Source organism: Pan paniscus, chromosome 2 (genome assembly GCF_029289425.2).
Source record: "Pan paniscus chromosome 2, NHGRI_mPanPan1-v2.0_pri, whole genome shotgun sequence".
NCBI lineage: Eukaryota > Metazoa > Chordata > Mammalia > Primates > Hominidae > Pan > Pan paniscus.
In genome coordinates, this window is record NC_085926.1 from 193,749,841 (window position 1) to 193,768,670 (window position 18,830).

The 18,830-nt window shown below is 50.7% G+C and overlaps 1 long non-coding RNA gene across 1 annotated transcript; it reads right to left on the bottom strand.

Moving 5' to 3' along the window:
- Positions 1 to 417: 417 nt before the first annotated feature.
- Positions 418 to 18,830, bottom strand: LOC130541402 (uncharacterized). The gene is made up of 2 exons (XR_008955453.1): positions 18,735 to 18,830; positions 418 to 578 (listed from the first exon to the last, which is right to left on the bottom strand). It is a non-coding gene; the product is annotated as an uncharacterized LOC130541402 (long non-coding RNA).

The window sequence follows — 18,830 nt, forward strand, 5'->3', positions numbered from 1 at the left end:
TACACCGTCCCCACCACCGCCCTCCCGCATCAGGCCCCTGTCCTGCCTGCCCATGCCTGATCGCCTGTACCCCGATCCATCGCTCTTCTTCTCCTCACTTCTCTCCTCCCTCGTGCACCTCTGGCCCCTGCCCATTGCTGAGATGGTTGAACCCTTTGGCCCTCAGCAAATTTAACATTCAGGAAAGATCCACATTTCATAAATCCCTGTAATTCTCGAGTTGGGAGATGCTCCATTGAAGGTCACTTTGGCCCATCCCGGCAGCCCAGGATTGAGGTCTCCACTTTGCCCCAGACACAGCCAGCCCCTCAGAAACCAATGCCTACCAGCCAGACCCACGGGAGGACAACTGATGTACAAACCAGAAGGCCAGTGTATTAATTTAAAATGGAAAGCAGAACTCCCAAGCTGGCTGAATGCTTCATTTGCAGGTTGATTTATTCTCCCCTCTGTGGGTCTGTCAGTCTTCCATGGAGGCTGATGGAGCCTGTCCCTTTGCAAGGATTGTGTCTGGTGACGGGGCTGCCCCTTCACAGCTTCTGGATAGCTGAAGACTCAAATTGGAAAGCTTGACGAGCCTAGAAACAGGATTAGGGGAGAGGAGGGTGTGAGACTGCGTTTCCCAAAACAGAGCATTCTTGCATGAACAGCTTTCCAAAAAAAGAAAAAAAAAAGACACCGTGGATAATGAAGCTTGCACAAGGCTGCGCTCACCCGCTTCTGGAAATTCGCACTGTGCATCGGCCTAGCCAAAGCTCTGAAACAAACACCACTTTTTACAGGAAGTTTTCCAAATTGACCTGACCACAAAGTGTTTTCCCTCACCCTCCCTAATACTGTCCGACGGGCAAGGCCGGGCTACTGCCAGGAATGTTTTCCCAGGACTCTCTGAGGTGGGGAGGTGGGGAGCTGGGTCCCCGTGTCCAAGGCCCCTGCCCTCCCACCAGGCTTTTTCCTGGGAGCAGCCTCCCAGGATGCCCCCTTCTTGTTCTCCTTTGACCGGCTTTTCAGGTACATCCTTTCTCGATCCATGTCACTGATGCTGCCTAGGCACTGAGGTCCTGCTCCACCCTGATGTCAGCCCGGGAGGCCTTTCTGTGCAACAGAAATACCACACCAGCAACACAGGGACAAAAGGAACAGGTTACAGGGATTAAACACAAAAACATAAACCGTGGGTGCCCTGAACTAATAAAGGAGCAGATGTCCCCAAGGGATTTAGACACAGAGGCGTGGACCTGGGCTGAGTTTTGGGGTGAGGTGTGGGGAAACCAGAATTGCTCCAGTTTATAGAGTGGCCAAAATCTGCAGGGTCAGGGATGATCTGGGAGGGAGGGGTGAGGAGAGCCTTGGAAAGGAAGACAAAGCCAGATCTAGCAAATAAAAATAGAGAATATCCAGTTAAATGTTACTTTCATATAAACAGTAGATGATTTTTTTAAGTATTATAATCACATACAAGATTTGGGAACCCTTATACTAAAGAAGATTTGTCATTTATGTGAAATTCAATGTGGCTGAAGATCCTGTATTTTATCCGGTAATCCATGCAGTAGCAGGAGGGGGAGGCTCCGTTGGGGGGCAGCAGGGTTGGGGGTTGGGGGAGAGACTGCCTGCCTCTTGGTGACAGGCAGCAGCTGGCCATGCAGCATGGCCAGTGGCCTGGAGATCACAGTCAGAGCTCTCCAGCAGGCGGGTGCCTCACGGAGATGGGGCATGGGGGCAGAAATCAAAGAGAAATGCCACATCTCACACTGGGATTGACGCAGGGACAGAGGATGAAGCAGAAATGCCTTGTGGGATGTGCAGCCCAAGAAGCCACAGGCAGGACATGGGAGCCGGAGGCGGCACGAGAGCGTCACTCCCACCAAAGGATTCTCGGGGTCTCAGGACATGGGAGCCGGAGGCAGCACGAGAGCGTCACCCCCACCGAAGGATTCTCGGGGTCTCGGGACATGGGAGCCAGAGGCGGCACGAGAGCGTCACCCCCACCAAAGGATTCTCGGGGTCTCGGGACATGGGAGCCGGAGGTGGCACGAGAGCGTCACCCCCACCGAAGGATTCTTGGGGTCTCGGGACATGGGAGCCGGAGGCGGCACGAGAGCGTCACCCCCACCAAAGGATTCTCGGGGTCTCAGGACTTGGGAGCCGGAGGCGGCACGAGAGCGTCACCCCCACCAAAGGATTCTCGGGGTCTCAGGACTTGGGAGCCGGAGGTGGCACAAGAGCGTCACCCCCACCAAAGGATTCTTGGGGTCTCGGGAGAACCTTGTACTTGACGAGGGAGGCGGAACGGGCTTGATCCATTCTTATGTCTAGGCCCCATGGAAAGAATGACTCCAGTTGGCATTTGTGTTGTACGTTTGTATACACACACACACACACACACGTATGTATGGATCTGTGTGTGATCTGGTCCATTGGTCTATGTTGGTTTTATGAGTCTAACTCTCGGAATCCTAGTGATACCTTATTGTTATCCTTGTTACCATCATAAAAGGGACCTCAGGGTCCAGTGATGTAGTGTGTAGTTATGTATGCTGCTTTAGAAACATGAAGAAACTCAGGTCTGGGCCAGGCACAGTGGCTCACACCTGTAATCCCAGCACTTTGGGAGGCTGAAGCGGGCGGATCGCCTGAGGTCAGGAGTTTGAGACCAGCCTGGCAAACATGGTGAAACCCCGTCTCTACTAAAAATACAAAAATTAGCTGGGTGTGGTGGCAGGTGCCTATAATCCCAGCTACTCGGGAGGCTGAGGCAAGAGAATCACTTGAATCCAGGAGACGGAGGTTGCAGTGAGACGAGATCACCATTGCCTACCAGCCTGGGTGACAGAGTAAGACTCTGTCTCAAAAAATAATAAGTAAAAATAAAAATAATAAATAAATAAAAATAAACTGAGGTCTGGAGGCGTGAAATGGCTTGTCCAGAGCCACACGGCAGAGCCGAAACAAGAACCCCTGCAGTGACCACAGCTGTTTCTGCCATTCTAACTTCTCTCTCCACATTCAAATGAGTTAACATCTGTGTGTGTTTCCCCATCTGTAAAATGGGAACCACAGGAGTCTCTCACAGGATGGCTGCAGGATTAACTCAAACGGTACGTGATTAGAAGTGTGTCCCACAGGTCGGTGTTCAGTAAGAGCTGGTTGTTTTGACTATTATGTTTACACCTGTGTTTTTTCAGTCTGAAAAGCTGAAGGCATGACAGGATTAGAAGTGAATGAAAAGATGTATTGAGAGAACACCCGTGAAAGGAGGAGGGTCTGTCAGTCATCTGCTGCTGCCTAACAAATGACTCCAAAACCGAGTGGCTTCAAACAACAAACGAGTATTTCACGCAGCAGCACACTGCTCCCCTCCCCACGCTCCCGAAGTGGGCCGAGGAAGCTGTTCTTTATTTCTGTTTCTTGGTTTCAACAGATGCAGAAAAAAAGGAGCTGTTCTTTGAAAGACAGCAGGGGTGGTGCAGAGGATTTGGGGCCCAGGGAGAAGTGAGACCAAGGAAGTCACAAACAAGTAATTTTCTTTTCCATCAGCTCATGTTTGCTAAGCTGCAGCCTGTCTCTGTCGTCCCGGTGTCCCCAGCAGGAGCCGGCCCTGGAGGGAGGCAGGTATTGAGGAAGGCGTCACGCAGCAGGTGGCCCCTCCGCGGAGTTTTTCAAGATGGTAGAAATTAGGCAGGCCAAGAAAGGAAAGGGGTCTCTGGCAGACGGAGATGAAGCAAACATCCAGCTGTCTCCCTCCTCCCCTCGCCCTTCAGCGGGAGAGATCTGGTCCTCCAAGCGGCCCCGGCCAGCCCTGGGGGGACTGTTAGTTCATCACTGCAGTTGGTTGGCTGGACGCTGAAGTTCTAGGCAGGTTTCTGGGCCTGACCCTGGCTCCCTGCCTTGTCGGGTTCCCAGCTGGAGGGCATGAGCAGGAGTGACACTGGCCAATCAATCAGATCTTCAGATGCGAGTGGATATTGAAGGCTGGTAGGACCGGAATAGGTGGAGGAGGAACCCAGTGGTGGACGAAAGGGCCAGGACACACTGTCCTCTCCCCTGCCCTCATCTGCCCTCCCTGTCAGGAGCTGCTTCCCCTGTCTGCTCCCCTCCTCCTGGGGAGGAGCTGGGGCCCAGAGCCCACACACTGTATGCAGGATTGCAGGACTGAGGCTGAGTGCAGGACTGCCGGCATGAGGCAGGGGTGGAAGTGCCCAAAATACCTGCAGCTGGGAGACACATGCACGTGCTCTCTTTCTCCATTCTTCCCATTCTTACTTTAAAAAAAAAGCAATATACAAATGTTTTTTAAAATCTGACATTAGAAAATCACATATATTAATTATATTTAATTTATAATTAAATGTATATATTTTTATATATTTAATTTATAATTAAATGTATATATTTTTATATATTTAATTTATAATTAAATGTATATATTTATATATACACTTAATTTATAATTAAATTTATATTTAATTTATAATTAAATTACATATATTAGGGCTAGGTGCAGTGGCTCACGCCCATAATCCCAGCACTTTGGGAGGCTGAGGCGGGTGGATCACTTGAGGTCAGGAGTTCAAGACCAGCCTGGCCAACATGGCGAAACCCCGTCTCTGCCAAAAAATACAAAAATTAGCTGGACATGGTGGCACGTGCCTGTAATCCTAGCTACTCCAGAGGCTGAGGCAGAAGAATTGCTTGAACCTGGGAGGCGGAGGTTGCAGTGAACCAAGATCACACCACTGCACTTCAGCCTGGGTGACAGAGCAAGACTCCATCTCAAAAAATAAATAAATAGGCCGGGCACGGTGGCTCACGCCTGTAATCCCAGCACTTTGGGAGGCCAAGGTGGGCGGATCCCCTGAGGTCAGGAGTTCGAGACCAGCCTGGCCAACATGGTGAAACCCCCATCTGTACTAAAAATACAAAAATTAGCCAGGCGTGGTGTCAGGCGCCTGTAATCCCAGCTACTCAGGAGGCCGAGGCAGGAGAATCGCTTGAACCTGGGAGGCAGAGGTTGCAGTGAGCCGAGATTGAGCCATTGCACTCCAGCCTGGGGGACAAGAGCGAGACTTCATCTCAAAAAAAAAAAAGAAAAAGAAAGAAAGAAAGAAATAATAAAATAAAATCACGTATATTAGAAAATCACATATAACCCTCCTTCTCCATAGTTAAACTTAATAATTTTTTGCTCCTAATTTTCTCATCTACATATATATTTTAACATAGCTGAAACCACACTGTAGATACAACTTTATAGTCTGTTGTTTTATTTACTATATTAAGCATGTTTAATATTACTATGTATCTATAATTTTAAGGGAAGAGCTTCATCAAGTAGTTATACCATAATTTAACAAACTTTTCCCTTATTATTATTATTTTTTAGACAGCTCTTGTTGCCCAGGCTGGAATGCAATGGCGCAATCTCGGCTCACTGCAACCTCCAGCTCCTGGGTTCAAGCGATTCTCCTGCCTCAGCCTCCGGAGTAGCTGGGATTACAGGCATGCGCCATCACGCCCAGCTAATTTTGTACTTTTTTTGGTAGAGACGGGGGTTTCTCCATGTTGGTCAGGCTGGTCTCAAACTCCCAACCTCAGGTGATCCGCCCGCCTCAGCCTCTCAAAGTGCTAGGATTACAGGTGTGAGCCACCGCACCCAGCCAACTTTTCCCTTATTGTTGAATATTTAGATAGATTGTTTTTGCTTGGTTTGCTGGTTTCACTACTCTAAATATTTGCCATGGAAACTATGCCTACAGCTTTTCCCTCTCTTTTAGTATTTCCTTAGGATAGATTCCCAGAAGTAGTACTACTGCATCAATGTGTAGAAATCCTTGGTGGCTCTTAACACACATTACCAAATTACTTTTCAAAAATTTGCACCTCAATTGGGCACAGTGACTCACACCTGTAATCCTAGCCCTTTGGGAGGCAGAGGTGGGCAGACTGCTTGAGCCCAGGTGTTTGAGACCAGCCTGGGGCAACATGGTGAAACCCCATCTCTACAAAAAAATTAGCCGGACATCGTGGCAAGTGCCTGTAGTCCCAGCTACTCAGGAGGCTGAGGCGGGAGGATGGCTTGAGCCCTGGAGGTGGAGGTTGTAGTGAGCCATGATGGCACCACTGCACTCCAGCCTGGGTGACAGAGTGAGACCCTGTCTCAAAAAAAAAAAAAAAAATTGCACCTAGAAATGTATGAAAGTGCCACTTTCACCAAATCTTTGCAAGCACTGGGAAGTATTTTTAAAAATCATTTTATAGCTCAGTAGTTTAAAAATCATTCCATGGGGCCAGGCATGGTGGCTCATGCCTATAATCTCAGCACTTCGGGAGGCCGAGGTGGGCAGATCACTTGAGGTCAGGAGTTCAAGACCAACTTGGCCAACATGGTGAAACCCCATCTCTACTAAAAATACAAAAATCAGCCGGGCGTGGTGGCAAGCGCCTGTAATCCCAACTACTCAGGAGACAGAGGCAGGAGAATCGCTTGAACCCAGGAGGCAAAGGTTGCAGGGAGCCGAGATTAAGCCATCGCACTCCAGCCTGGGTGGCAAGAGCAAGACTCTGTCTAAAAAAAAAAAAAATCATGCCATGTATTTTAATGTATTTTTTTTACCACTTTTGAGAGTTAAATAGCTATTTTTCCTGTGCGTGTGTGTGTGTGTTCTCATAGTGAACTGTCTAAACAAGTCCATCCAGTTAGGATCTTAGTATTTTTCTTATCAATCTAGGTGAGTGTTTTCATTAAATACTGATACTGATAGGGACACTTTTGTCAGATTTGTTGCAAATGTTTTCCTTTCCCTATAATTTGTTCCTTTTCTTTTTTTTTTTTTTTTTAATGAAGTCTCGCTCTGTCCCCCAGGCTGCAGTGCAGTGACATGATCTCTGCTCACTGCAACCTCGCCTCCCTGGTTCAAGCGATTTTCCTGCCTCAGCCTCCCAAGCAGCTGGGACTACAGACGCCTGCCACCACGCCCAGCTAATTTTTTGTATTTTTAGTAGGGACGGGGTTTCATCATGTTGGGCAGGCTGGTCTCGAACTCCTAACCTCAGGTGATCCGCCTGCCTCGGCCTCTCAAAGTGCTGGGATTACAGGTGTAAGCCACCGCACTCGGCCTGTTGTTTTTCTTTATCTTCTCCTTTTAAAATGTTAAAAAAACAGACTGGGCATGGTGGCTCACACCTGTAATCCCAGCACTTTGGGAGGCCGAGGTGGGCAGATCACGAGGTCAAGAGATCAAGACCATCCTGGCCAACATGGCAAAACCCCGTCTCTACTAAAAATACAAAAAATGAGTTGGGCATGGTGGTGGGCGCCTGTAGTCCCAGCTACTCGGGAGGCTGAGGCAGGGAGGCAGAGGTTACAGTGAGCTGAGATCGTGCCACTGCACTCCAGCCTGGCGACAGAGTAAGACTCCGTCTCAAACAAACAAACAAACTAGTGGGTTTGGAGGCTGACCTGGGAAGACTGCTTGAGCCCAGGAGTTGAAGGTTACAGTGAGCCAAGATCGCGGCACTGCACTCCAGCCTGGGGAACAGAGCCTTGAGCCCGGGAGTTGAAGGTTACAGTGAGCCAAGATCGCGGTACTGCACTCCAGCCTGGGGAACAGAGTCAGACCCTGTCCCAAAAATACACAGCTGGTGGGAAACAGGCAGAAAAACCAAGGGCGCGCCTGCGCACGGAGTCCCTGGCAAGCCCTTCCACGTGCCCGGCGTCACTGGGCTGCACCCGAGCAGGGTGGTCTGCCTAGCACGGGAGGGGGTCACGATGCCAATCAATCAATAAATTAAAAAATCATTTTATAGTTCAGTAGTTTAAAAATCATTCCATGGGGCCGGGCGTGGTGGCTCATGCCTGTAATCCCAGCACTCTGGAAGGCCGAGAGGGGTGGATCACAAGGTCAGGAGCTGGAGACCAGCCTGACCAACATGGTGAAACCCCATCTTTACTAAAAATACAAAATTAGCCAGGCGTGGTGGTGGGCACCTGTCATCCCAGCTACTCGGGAGGCTGAGGCAGGTGGATGGCTTAGAACCCAGGAGGTGGAGGTTGGAGTGAGCTGATATCGCGCCACTGCACTCCAGCCTAGGCAACCAAGCAAGATTGTCTCCAAAAAAAAGTATTAAAAATAAAGCTAGATTTAATGAAGATCTGAAGGATGCTTTGCTTCATCAATTTCAGAAAGAAATAGAAGACCTGAAAAAGAAGCTCACAGAAGGGGAAGAAATATCAGGCTGTGATGTCGGTGGGTCGGATGGAGATGACAATGAAGAGGGTAAGATTGGAGAAGATGAAGAGAAAAGGAAAAAAGGGGAAAATAAAGTCTTCCCAGAGAGGACGGTTGAAACGCCGGCGACAGCGGATGCGGAGAGAAAGGCACTTGAAACAAAGCTTGACGTGGAAGAAGAAACAAGGCTGCAGCTAAATTCGAGAAACAGGAAAAAAGATCTTAAAACCCAACAAGAGCATCAGTCTTTGCCAGAAAAGTTCTCTGCCCTGGAGAAGAAGGTAATTGTTGGTGGCGTTGATTTGTTGGCCAAAGCCGAGGAACAAGAGAAACTTCTTGAAGAACCTCATACAGAACTGGAAGAAAGGAGGAAAAGAGCAGAGCAACTTTGCAGAGAACTTGAGGGAAAAAGGTAAGAAGGCTTGGAAACTGAAGGAAAATAGACCAGTTTGCAAGAGGAACCACAGGGAAAGACCGAGATCTTCAAGAAAGTTTGGGCTGGGCGCAGCGGCTCACACCTGTAATCCCAGCACTGTGGGAGGCCGAGGTAGGAGGATCTCGAGGTCAAGAGCTCGAGACCAGCCTGGCCAACATCGTGAAACCCCATCTCTACTAAAAAAGGAGGCTTGGTAGAGTTACTGGTTTATAGTGTGTTCTTTAAGAATCCTTATGTTACCTATACCAATAGTTAGGGTGTTAAAATGTAATCGTATTCTCTGTTTGTGTTTAGATTATTGTGAAGTAGAAATGTAATAAGGCAAGGAGGTTGCATCACATACTTGCCCCATGAATGGAATCCATTCCATATGCTATTTCATTCACTTTCTGGAGAAAGGGGAATTTTTTTGCAGCAAAAATTTCAGGTGACTTTGTGGTAGGGGGCAGTGCTACTTCATCTGTAACATATTTTTAAAACCATGATTATGGTTTGGGTTTTTTGTTTTTTTTCTTTTTGCTTTGCTTCTGTTTCTTTTTAGTCTGTTTTTAATATCTTTCCCCTTCACTTTAGTCTCAAGGAAAGTCCTCTTTCCTGCAGGGCTGTGAATTAAAGAATGGGCAGATTTTACGTTTAAGTAAGCCAGTGTCTGCTCGATTTCCTAATGTACACATTTGTTTTCTTTTTAATTATTCCTTGTTCTTAAAAATACTAGGAGAGGCCGGGCACAGTGGCTCATGCCTGTAATCCCAGCACTTTGGGGGGCCGAGTTGGGTGGATCACCTGAGGTCAGGAGTTCAAGACCAGCCTGAACAACATGGTGAAACCCCGTCTCTACTACAATTACGAAATTAGCCGGGCGTGGTGGTGCATGCCTGTAATCCCAGCTATTTGGGAGGCTGAGGCAGGAGAATCGCTTGAACCCGGGAGGCAGAGGTTGTGGTGAGCCGAGATCGTGCCATTACACTCCAACCTGGGCAACAAGAGCGAAACTCCGTCTCAACAAAAACAAAAACAAAAATCCTAGAAGAATGGAAGAAAACATAGATCTTTTTCTTTCTTTCTCTTTCTCCTTCCTTCCTCCCTCCCTCCCTCTTTCTCACTCGCTCTCTCTCTCTTTCTCTCTTTCTTTCTTTCTTGTTCTCACTTTGTCACCTAGGCTAGAGTGCAGTGGTGTGATCCCCACTCACTGCAGCTTCAACCTCCTGAGGTTCAAGCAATCCCCCTGCCTCAGTCCCCCAAGTCTGAGACTACAGGCATGCACCACCACATCAGGCCAATTTTTGTATTTTTTGTAGAGATGTGTTTTTACCATGTTGCCCAGGCTGGGAAAACATAGATTTTCTAGTGCCCTGAAACTTATGCTGTAATCTAACTAATTTAAATAATTAATAACTTCAGCAGTATTACTGCAATACTGTATACTGGCCAAAATTACAAAGTGAATAGTAAGTCAGCTGCATCGATTTCAAAAGGCATGCTTTCATTGTACTTTATGTATAAATTGTATCTGTTCAAGTTGTATATATTGATATTGTTGTATATATGCAGCATGGTTAAATAAGAATAACCATTTTTTACCTAAAAAAAAAAAATAAATGGAAATAGCAGTAATCCTGGACCAGAGGAGAGCACTGGATCTCAACCTAGAATGGAGGCCCTCCTACAGACACCCTGGCCTGTGAGGGAGCAGGGCCCAGGGTAGGGGACCCAGGAGGTCTGGCCGTGCAGATCGATTATGGAAGCTGTGGACAGTGGAGAAGAGTTATGCTTTGTTATTTTGTTTTGCTTTGGCAAGTGTAACTAGGACAAAAATTGTCTTTCTTTCCCTAGGCAGCTATGGGAAATTCTGGCTTTGCCTATGTTACTAACCACTCCTCAGGAAACGAGAAAAGTGATCAGACTCTTCCAAGGAGGTCAGTCTCTGGAGTTGGCTAACCTTTCAGTTTAGCTCTTCAAGACCCACGGGCTTCCTGCAAACCTTGGCGGTGGCCTCCAGTGGAATATGAAGTGACCAGCAAAGTCCCATGCGGGGGGCTGGTGCATGTTTTCGAAGGAGGAATCGTATCAGAAGCTGAAGGCAGCTCACATCACAACCTGTTTGCAGGGATTTTGTCGCATCTTTCAGTAAAATTAGCAAAAGTGTGACAGCAGTTATAGAGATGTCTGCTGAGGCTGGAAAAATAGCCAGTGGGTGACTCTGCCTCCCCAGTGAGGCTGTGGGACGAGACCTCCCAGGCTAGGCTGCAACTAAACGGCAGAATCAAATGACAGAGAGTGGCACAAAAATCATTAAGCAGTTTTAGGTCAAAACATCTTCCCACTGGGCAAGTATATAATTTTCCCCACCAAGATCACCAAGATCAGACAAGGGGGCCGGGTGCGGTGGCTCATGAGTACTTACCGTGTGCCTGTTACTTGCCAGGCTGTGGGTACAGGAGATAAACCTGGTCTCTGCCCTCATGGAGCTTCCTGTCTAGTGGGAAATCTTTCCCCAGCTGTCTGGTGTCCACTCCCTCTGCCTGCCCGCTTCTGACCCTTGCCCTCTTCCTCCCCCGCCCTGGGCCTCCCTCCTCTCTTGGCACCTGTGGGCAGAGAAAGAGGTTGCCCAGGTTATCAGCCACACCCCTTTGGGCTCCGTTTCCATTTCGGAGTGTGGCCTGGTCTCTGCTCTCCCCGGGGAGGTTTTGTGCATTAGTCACTCGGCTTGCGGAACATGGGTCAGCAGAGATGATGGGGTCACCAGAAGGACAAGGCTGCAGAGCAAGGACTTGCCCCAGGGTCTCACCGCCTCTGGGCTCCTCTGGAATGACCACGGCCAAGCCTGTCCTGGGGAGAAAAGAAGGCACAGGCCGGTGATGGGTCTAGCTGGGGCTGGCGCTAGGTGCGGGGCCCCACCGGTGACATGCCTGATCTGTCCACACGCCCGGAGGAGGGCAGTCCCGGCTGTCCTGGGCTGGCCTGCGCTGCCCTCTTCCCTCCTTTCCAGCCTGTCACAAACCCTGGCACTTCCTGCTTGGTGCCTCGGTTCAGGCCTGGGTCTTGCTCCCTGGGACCAAGGAGGGGCTTCCTCCCTGATCACCCCCGCCCCAGACACCACACCTTCGGTTCGCCCTGTGCCCACCTCTGCAGACTCCCAGGAGCAGCCCTGCACAGCGCCTCCCCCACCTCCAAGCCGGACCAGGCCACACCCTCCCCAGTGCTTCTCCTGCTCATCCATGGACAACGCTACAGGCCACTGAGTTGGCCCCCACACCCTTCCTGGGGGTGGGGGTATCTTTATGAAAATGGAGGGGAAATAGAGATGCTCTCAGCATAACAGTGCACCAGAGTCGTGAGGCCACCAATGATGGCAAAAGAAAGGTGCGCTGGTTTTGTGGCTGTGCCTTTCCGAGGACCATTTTCTTTCACCCTCTGCCCTCCTCCATGGCTCCTAAAGTCTTCTCGTCTGCTCCAGGAAGAGGAGGAGGATTGGACGGAGCCAAGGTCCTGGGTGGATGGAAGGGCCTCCAGGACCCCCTGGATGTGGAGGAGGGAGGGAAAAGCTAGGGTAGAGCAGAAAGAACCCCCAGTGTCCCCATCCTGGGCGAAGGCGGCTCTGAACATGTAAATATTTGATGGATTTACAAGAAAGATTTCCTTCTGGAATAGACTGTATCTTTACACTCTTTCAGATAACATGGGAATAGTTGAAGAGTCCTAATGTTACAAGGAAGGGGTCTCGATCTAGATCCCAAGAGAGGGTTCTTGGATCTTGTGCAAGAAATAATTCAGGGTGTGTCTGTAAAGTGAAAGCAAGTTTATTTTTTTGTTTGTTCGTTTTTATTTCGAGACAGAGTCGCTCTGTCGCCCCGGCTGGAGTGCAGTGGCGTGATCTCGGTTGACTGCAACCTCCGCCTCCCAGGTTCAAGCCATTCACCTGCCTCAGCCTCCCGAGTAGCTGGGATTACAGGCGCCCGCACCACGCCTGGCTAATTTTTGTATTTTTATTAGAGACAGGGTTTCACCATGTTGGCCAGGCTGGTCTCGAACTCTTGACCTCATGATCCACCGCCCCCCACCCCGGCCTCTCAAAGTGCTGGGGTTACAGGCGTGAGCCACCGTGCCCGGCCCGAAAGCAAGTTTATTAAGAAAGTAGAGGAATAAAAGAACAGCTGCACCACAGATGGAGGCCTGAGGGCTGCTTTGCCCATTTATACCGCTCTCTCTTGCTGATATGCTAAACAAGGGGTGGATTATCCATGCCTCCCCTTGCTAGACCACGTAGGGGAACTTCCTGATGTTGCCGTGGCATTTGTAAACTGTCATGGTGCTGGTGGGCGTGTAGCCATGAGGACGCCCAGAGGTCACTCTCATGGCCATCTTGGTTTTGGAGGGATTGAGCCGGTTTCTTTACTGCGACCTGTTTTATCAGCAAGGTCTTTATGACCTGTATCTTGTGCCAACCTCCTCTCTCATCCTGTGACTTAGAATGCCTTCACCATCTGGGAATGCAGCCCAGTAGGTTTCAGCCTCATGTTACCCAGCTCCCATTCAAGATGCAGTCGCTCTGGTTCACACGCCTCTGACACGAATAACAACAGCTAAGGATGATCGAGTCTCTACCGCATGCCAAGCACTTAGCATTGTGACCGCTCTTTGTGGCAAATTCTTTTGATGTCTATGATACGGAAGAGAAAACCGAGGCTCGAGAAGGGTGAGAAAGTTGTTCGCGATCCTACACCCAGGCGGGAGTGGGGTATGCCCAGGCGGTCTTGACGAAAGCCCACGTTCCTAGCCATGACACTGGTGAGGTGGCCACGGAGAGGAAGGGACCTCCCATCACTCCGAGGCCCAGCTGCAGCCCTTGGAAGGCTGCACACCTGAGCGTGGTGTGCGCTGAGGCCGGGCCTCCCGGGGCAGCCCCAGGCAGCGGCTGGCTGCGGCAGGGGTGGGAAGGCAGGGCTGGGAGGGCAGGCGTGGGAGGGCAGGGGTAGGAAAGCACACGGCGGGTCCGGGGCGCTCCCTCCCTCGTTCCTTCACGCAGGTTCAGACTTGCATGGCCGTCTGAAGGCTCTCCCAGCTCCTCTGGCTGCCTCCTTATTTTCTCTCACACAGTCACCTCCCCTAATAGAACCCTGGGGAGTTTAATCCCCATCTCACGACTGCTTCCCGGAGGAGCCGGACGCACACTTGGCTGTGGATTTGTTCTCCAGCCACGCTCAGCTCCAGCCGGGACCGACGCGCTGAAGCCGCAGGGCCGGGTGCCGCCGGCAGGGGGCGCGCGCAGACAGGGAGGCCCCACCCCGGCCCGCGGAGGACGCGCTCCCCTCCCAGCGCAGCCCCGGCCTCCGAGCCTCGGTCCGCTCCGCCTGCACCTGCCAAGCCCGGCGTGCTGCAAAGCCTCGCTCAAGCTCACGTTAATTCCAAGTGAAGCTCAGGGGCTCTCAGTCCTGGGTGCTCATGACAACTCCGTGGAGAGCTTTTTAAAACTTATGGGCCACCGCCTGGCTCGGTGGCTCACGCCTGTAATCCTAGCACTTTGGGAGGCTGAGGCAGGTGGATCACCTGAGGTCAGGAGTTCGAGACCCGCCTGGCCAACATGGCAAAACCCCCATCTCTACTAAAAATACGAAAAGTAGCCAGGTGTGGTGGCAGGCACCTGTAATCCCAGCTACTGGGGAGGCTGAGGCAGGAGAATCACTTGAACTTGGGAGGCGCAGGTTGCAGTGGAGCTGAGATCATGCCATTTCACTCAGCCTGGGCAACAAAGCAAGACTCCGTCTCAAAAATAAAAATAAAAAATAGGCCAGCCACGGTGGCACATACCTGTAATCCCAGCACTTTGGGAGGCCGAAATGGGCGGATCACGAGGTCAGGAGTTCGAGACCAGCCTGGCCAACACAGTGAAACTACTCTATTAAAAAATGCAAAAAATTAGCCGGGCGTGGTGGCAGGCGCCTGTAATCCTAGCTACTCAGGAGGCTGAGGCAGGAGAATCGCTTGAACGCGGGAGACAGAGGTTGCAGTGAGCTGAGATTGCACCATTGCACTCCAGCCCGAGCAATAGTGCGAGATTCCATCTAGAAAATATAAATAAATAAAAATAAAAATAAATACATAAATAAATAAACCTGGCCACGGCCTAGGGACCGTGCAACTCTTGATCACCTACAAACACCTGGAAAGCACACGTTGTGGCAAACATGGGCTTTGGTGACAGGAAGACCTGGGTCCAGATCTTGCTTGCTACCTGCTTACTAGCTGTGTGACCCTGGACAAACTGCTGAACTTCTCTGAACTTGGTTTTCTTAGCTAAAGAGAGAGAATATAAGACTTCTTATGCTTGTCAGAAGGATTCGTGTAATACCATGTCAAGTTCTAAGCACAGGGTTCTCTCTGGTGGACCAGTCGTTCTCAGCGAGGACAGTGATGACCCCTAGTGGACAGTGTGGGAAGTTCTGGGAGTGTTTCAACGAGGACAGTGATGACCCCTAGTGGACAGTGTGGGAAGCTCTGGGGGTGTTTTCAGTTGTCACCGAGGCAAGGGCTACCGGCGCGAAGGGCAGGGCCTCCTGCAATGCGTGGGGCAGTGATGCGCCATGAGGAAATGTCACGGATCCTACGTGACAAAATAGTTTTGCGAACAATTTTAAGACAAACTGAATTTTCCGGAAATGCAACTACTGTGTAAGTTGAGAAAGTTTCATAACGTGTTTTGTTCGGCACTTTACCAACAGTTGTTCACCGACGTGGAAATCGTATCACTGGCGGCACCTGCCGCGTGTGGTATCTGAGTGGCCGTGACTCGTGCATCCGCCCTCGTGTGTCACGCAGTCACTTAGGCACAAGCATCTGACCCTTGTAACATCTTAGAGAAACGCTTCTCACGCGCCAGTGCACACAAATGCCTGCGGAACTTGTCAAAGTGCAGTCTCCTATCCAGTTGGTCTGAGGGGGGACCTGAGAAACTCATGCTATGAGGTCCTAGTGTAGTCACACCTAAGTGTGTGTGCAGAGAACACATTTATTATAAACTACGCTTCTCTTAGCTCTCCTTTTTTTTTTTTTTTTTTTTTTTTTGAGTCTTGCTCTGCCACCCAGGCTGGAGTGCAATGGAGTGATCTCGGTTCACCGCAACCTCTGCCTCCCAGGTTCAAGTGATTCTCCAGCCTCCCAAGTAGCTGGGATTACAGGCATGCACCATCATGCTGGGCTAATTTTTGTATTTTTAGTAGAGACGAGGTTTCACCATGTCAGCCAGACTGGTCTCAAACTCCTGACCTCAAGTGATGTGCCTGCCTCAGCCTCCCAAAGTGCTGGGATTACAGGCGTGAGCCACGACACCCAGCCTCTTATCTCTTGTACAACACTTAGGGCATCATCTTGGGTCGAGTTCCCCAGGAAACACTCTGAGAGGGAGATTTGTGTGCCTGTAGTGAATTAGGGTGTGCTCTCAAAAACACCTGTGAGGGGCAGATAATACAGGATCGGGCAGAGGGAGAAGTGGAGCTGTGATATAGTCATAGCAGAGGATGCAGGTGGTCCCTCAGGGCTTAGGCCTGGGGTGGCCTTCAGAGATGTCCCAAATTGATGCCGGAGTGGAGACTCGACCAGTCACTGGATGTATGCTTCCCCTCCCCCCAGGGACAAAAATGTGGCTCTCTTGGGCCTCAGCTGTGAGCTGTGAGCAGCCGACACTCCTGCAGCTGGAGGAAGGGTCTTGGTCCTGGATGACTGGTGTGGGTGGCAAACCCCAAATCTGCGATCAACAGTACACTGATGTTTAAACATGGTATGTGGACAGATTACATTACCTTTGGAATTTCATTTCAGTATAGTAAGGCAAACCCCAAATCTGTGACTGACAGTAGGCTGTTTAAACACGGTATGTGGACAGATTATATTACCTTTGGAATTTCATTTCAGTAAAGTAAAGGTGTTGCAAAATATTTGTCCTAGAAAGGGAACACTGAGTTTCGTAGGTTTACAGCCTCTGTACAGGGTAAATGGCAGAGGCTCCTATTACCAGAAATGATAGTTCACCAAGCTCAGCAAATACCTACTGAGTGCCTACCATGTGCCAGGCGCTGTTTTAGGCACTTGGAGATACATCGATGAACAAAGCAATGAAGGCCTGTCCTCACTGGAGCTTACATTCCAGCAGGTGACAAGGGGTTACAGGCTGTGATCACAGTTTTCAGTTTCAGGCCCACATCTGCCCTCTGGATGACCCACAAGGCCTCCCATAGTTGGCATCAGTCAGTGGGTACCTAGTTTACAGCAAACCCACCACAACAGCTGGACAGGCACAGAGAACTCTTCTCTCTGACCAGAGGATCTGTGCTTCCAAAAGTATGGAGGAAATTCCCATTGGCTTTTTTTTCTCGTTCCATCTTCTCTTTGGCCGCAGAGGCAGCTGCAGTCTCAGGAAGTGTGTGGTGAAGCAGGGAAGCTAAAGCCCAGGCCTTCAAGCCAAAGAGCCAGAAAGGGTGGGGGAATAAGGGTGGGGTGGGGTGGCCCCAAAGCCAGAAAGTGTCACAGAGACTGAAGAGAAGGAGGTGCTCAGGGCAGGAATCCCATAAAGCTGGATCCAAGCTCCTGGGCCCATCCCTCGACGGCGCAGGCGCGGACCGTAAGTATCCCTCGACGGCGCAGGCGCGGACCGTAAATATCCCTCGACGGCACAGGCGCGGACCGTAAATATCCCTCGACGGCACAGGCATGGACCGTAAATATCCCTCGACGGCGCAGGCGCGGGCCGTAAGTATCCCTCGACGGCACAGGCGCGGACCGTAAGTATCCCTCGACGGCGCAGGCGCGGGCCGTAAGTATCCCTCGACGGCACAGGCGCGGACCGTAAGTATCCCTCGACGGCGCAGGCGCGGACCGTAAATATCCCTCGACGGCGCAGGCGCGGACCGTAAGTATCCCTCGACGGCGCAGGCGCGGGCCGTAAGTATCCCTCGACGGCGCAGGCGCGGGCCGTAAGTATCCCTCGACGGCGCAGGCGCGGGCCGTAAGTATCCCTCGACGGCGCAGGCGCGGGCCGTAAGTATCCCTCGACGGCGCAGGCGCGGGCCGTAAGTATCCCTCGGCGGCCCAGGCGCGGGCCGTATCCCTCGACGGCACAGGCGCGGGCCGTAAGTATCCCTCGACGGCGCAGCCGCGGGCCGTAAGTATCCCTCGACGGCGCAGGCGCGGACCATAAATTGCACACCGAAGGCCCTGAGAACTGAACCGTGGGTAGATTATCACCCCGGTCCCAGACTGGCTACTGGTTTGTGCACGTGTGGGGCGGATCCCAACCACAAAATACAGAGACTTGAAAACTGACATTGGAGCTGCCCTCGCTGGAACTTGGGGTCTCAGCCTAAGTCAACTACCTGCTAAAACCAACCTGCTGACAAACAAAAATAACATTCTCTGCAGGCTTTAAACAAGACCCAGAATCTCATAACTTCATCTTCACAGAGTCTAAGATACAATCCAAAACTACTCAACATACAAAGAACCACAGAACTCTCACATCTCACAAGGAGAAAGACAAGCAACCGAGGCCAATCCCAAGATGAGGCAGGTGTTGGAATATCACAGACGTTAAGCAGCTGTTATAACCATGCTCCAAGGAGTAAGAACAAACACTACTGAAGTGAACAAAAAGATACATCATCTTGGCAGATACATGCAATATTAAAAAGAAATATGAAAATTTTAGAACTGAAAAATACAACAACCCAAATAGAAAATTCGCCTGAGAGGCACAAGATGAGAATGGGCCACAGGCCATGGACCTCCACAGGCAGCCCCGAGGCCTCCTCGGGTTTGGAGGACGTGGGTGGAGGGCACTGAGACCAGCACCAAAACAAGTGGCTTTGGTCCCAGAACCCTTGATGCTGCTGCCACTGAGGCCACCCATGTCCAAATCTGCCCAGTCCTGCCTGGCTCACAGTCTGGCTGTGCCTGCCTCCCCTCACCTCCACCCCTGCCCCACAACCATTACGCATTTCCTCAACTGCCTCCTCTATGAGCCCCTCCCACCCAGATGCAAGCTCCCACCGGGAGGGGACTGGTGGTTTCTCTCTTACTGTCATCACGACGCTCTGCATACAGCAAGAGGCACAAGAGGAGGTCTGGCAAAAGGAGGACGCACCTCCAACTTGGTCTGCAGGGAAGAAGCAAAA